General features: G+C 42.1%; 1 long non-coding RNA gene across 1 annotated transcript; it reads left to right on the forward strand.

Annotated features, from left to right (window-relative positions):
• The first annotated feature begins 33 nt into the window (after positions 1–33).
• Positions 34–2,361, forward strand: LOC147017084 (uncharacterized). The gene is made up of 2 exons (XR_015049329.1): positions 34–522; positions 1,174–2,361. It is a non-coding gene; the product is annotated as an uncharacterized LOC147017084 (long non-coding RNA).
• Positions 2,362–3,595: the final 1,234 nt, after the last annotated feature.

The following is a 3,595-nucleotide window of genomic DNA, read 5'->3' on the forward strand; positions in this document are numbered from 1 at the left end:
TATATATATATATATATATATATATATATATATATATATATATATATATATATATATATATATATATATATCAGTGCTCTTGATTAGTACGTGCATAGTTGTGATAATATGGATTATAACAAACAGTGAGGATATTATGAGAATATCATGGAGAGCAGAATGTTTGGTCGAGAGCAGGGGAAACAAAGGAACGATTATTGCTGGGAATGCAGAATAGGAGAAGGTAAACATCGGGACCAATTGCATGAGATAGGCATGTATGGGACAAACACCTATATGACCCTTCCATATAATTATGCACCCTGTGTCACAGGGGATGAAGGGCACGTAGACGCTGTACGCCTGAAACAAGGCATAGTGTTACATGAAGGGATAACTGAACACTCATTGAACACTTTTTTTTTTTTTAGCAATATCTTTACAACAGGCTAAAAATATGAACAAGAACAAGTGTTGGCTTTGCTCACAGCTTCCCCACTCAGCCAAGCATGAACTGCCCCTCTCGGCAGTCCCATTTTCAGGGTAAGATATATGTGAGTACCTGGAGTGTCGATAAGCTAACCCAGTCCTATCCAGAATAGGAGGGACAAAAGGGGATGTAAGTGCGAATGTAGGTGAGATAACAAGTAACTGGAAAAAGGAGGGATACAAATGCACTGATTATTGGCACTGGTACTATCCTAAGTATCAGGTGAAACGTAACTTCCCATATACAATGGAAAAAGATGATCACACTCCCCAATATAGGACAAATTTTGCCTCACTATTGAAGGGGGAAGAAAAGTAACTATTGAGGGCCAAATTACTGGGACAAGGATAGATATGAGGATATGAATTAATAATCTTGTGGAACCTCAGGCATTATTAAAGGAACATATCTATGACGTGATACAACACGTAAAGAAGGTAGCTGCAGAGTACCATGGCAATTTTAAGGACGGAGGGTTCGGATCTTGGTTAATGGGTGTGTTTGGTGGAAGAGAAACATGGATACTCCACATATTGATCCTTGGGCAATGATATTCATTGCTATTGTTGTCATCATGGCATGCATAAACGTAATGATGGGTGTGTGTGTGTGTGTGTGTGTGTGTGTGTGTGTGTGTGTGTGTGTGTGTGTGTGTGTGTGTGTGTGTGTGTGTGTGTGTGTGTGTGTGTGAAAATTTACCACAGCAACAACGATGGAGGCACATGAAGTTTCCCAAGACCAACCATCGATGAAGATTCTGAAGATCCAGAAGACCCAGAAAACCCAGAAAATGAAGAACTTGGTATAAAATTAAGTCGAGACACCGTGACGGTGGTATCTTTTGGAAAATATCAAAGTATGGACACTTGTGCCTTTGGGAATGACAAAAACCCAGTTGAAAGAATTCAACAATTATTGCTAAAGGAGCAGAAGCAGATGGATGATTGTAATAAAGAGATATGGAATGATAGAAATACCTTTTAAACTTCAGGGGAAAGATAATTTGAACGGCTTGCCCAAATTCAATCTGATTAGTATAATTGAAAAGGCAATTGCCCATTGGGTATATGTTCAGTGTTCATGTGGTTCTTTTGTTCCAAAATCGGTTAGGCACCCCAACTCTGTGGAGAGGAGGTGGTGGCACCCCGTTGGGTTGCATCCACTTGCCAGGGTGTTAACCCACCACAGAGCTCAAGTCGAGGTGGCGCGGTGGAAACGAGCCTGCTGTAAACCAAATGACAAATTTCGATTTTCAGTAGATTTGTTCTTACAAAACAAACCCTTTACTTTGTTCTGTTGGAACAAAAGGGGGAAAATTGTGGGAGCTGGATTATTATATTGAATTTATAATCATGTAAAAAGCAAAATTTACTTAGTTCTTTTCTTAAATGATTTAATTAACTTAGTTTAGAAATGATTTACTGGAATAGCTTATAGACATGCATGCTGATAAATATAAAATGTACATGCTGAGTGAGCTTGCAAGAAAATACACACATGATCTTTATTTTTGTCCAAATGTAACTTATTGTTCAGGCATATCTGTTAAATGAACTCTTGACCTGTGATCATGCAGTCAGCAGAATGAAAGAATGACTCTCTCTTACCCCCCCCCCCCCACACTCATCTCCTTGTATTGGAAAACAAACTCCACCCATTGTAAACCATTGTAAGAGGCATCTTTGAACAAACCAAAACCAAAACCATTGTATGTGACATATTTGAAGTCCACAAAGTTCCATCTGATATCTTGGTGAAAACTGCAAATAAACGCTCAGAAATGCTCTGTACCATTAAGCCTTCCACTCCCAATACCATCGGGAGTTTGAAGTCCTCCTTCTGTGCACAGAAGTGTCTTTCTGTTTTGTTTGAATAAACAGCTGGAATATGAACTTACTTGATTTCCTTTCTTGAGGTAGTAGGTCTCGGCCCTGACAGGACCCTGGAGGTGTAGTGTGGATGGTTCTCAGATGTGAAAACATGCTTTTGCACTCACCAACCTAACTAGGGCAGGTGGAGCTCTTTAGCCTTGGTCGGCAGTCCACCTCGGAGAAGAAAACTCTGATTGCAATCGCCCCTGCTGCCTTGTAGGGTATGTCTCTTTACACAAAGGCGACACCCACAGCTGATACTGAGGTGGCGTCAGGAAGGGTATCCGGCCACAAAAACATACCTCAAATATGCCTTTTGGGGAAATGGAGACGTGAGTTTTGTGCTTCCCCATCTGTGGTGACACTTGGCAGGGTTACTGCATTGTCTGGATGATACAGGGTGTGTGTCTTCACAGGTTGGCGCTTACTGCCTGATAGTACAGAGCCCGAACCCAGATGGAGCGTACTGAGAGGCTACTCTATCAGCTGGCGAATAATACCCCGTCTGCTTTTATGCCATGCCATGCATGGATGGGTGTCCCTGATGTGGAATGGCGTGGGTCACCCACGAGGCCGCTGGACTGCTGGTGTTACGTCATCGGGTCGTGGAAGCACACTGATGTCTGAGGTTGCTGTGGCATATACCATGGAGGGTAGCTTTTATACTCAGGTTCCCTCACTTTCTTCTTCTTTGAAATATATGGTTGCACAAATTACAAATGGGAGCAAACCTGTCCTGCATAAAGCAACCACTCGGCATGACAAGATAGGTGTTAAAGTTGCTCGACTGAATGTTGGTACCATGCATGGTAGAGCTGGTGAGATAACGGAAACTTTGATCTGCAGAAGAGGGATGTATGCTGTGTGCAAGAAACAAGGTGGAGGGGAGATGCTGCAATAATTGTCACAGGCAGAAATGATGGGTACAAATAATTTTGGATAGGTTGCAACTCTGGAACTGGTGGTGTTGGGATTATGGCGGCTGAGAAGTGGGTGGAAAAGGTGTTGGAGCTTAGGAGGGTAAATGTTAGAGTTATGGTCCAAAAGCTGTTGTTTGATAAGTGTGTATTAACAGAAGGATAAACATATGACCCACAGATAGGATTACGTGAGGAGGAGAAGGATGAGATTTGGGACACACTTGTGCATGTTGTTTCAGGATTGAGCGAGAGAGTTGTGATCACAAGGGATTTGAATGGACATGTTGGAGCATTGGCAGAAGGATATGAGGGAGTGCATGGTGGGTCAGGTTTCG

This window comes from Eptatretus burgeri, chromosome 11 (genome assembly GCF_056783735.1).
Source record: "Eptatretus burgeri isolate ZD-2024b chromosome 11, Ebu_testis_v1, whole genome shotgun sequence".
Classification (NCBI taxonomy): Eukaryota; Metazoa; Chordata; class Myxini; order Myxiniformes; family Myxinidae; genus Eptatretus; species Eptatretus burgeri.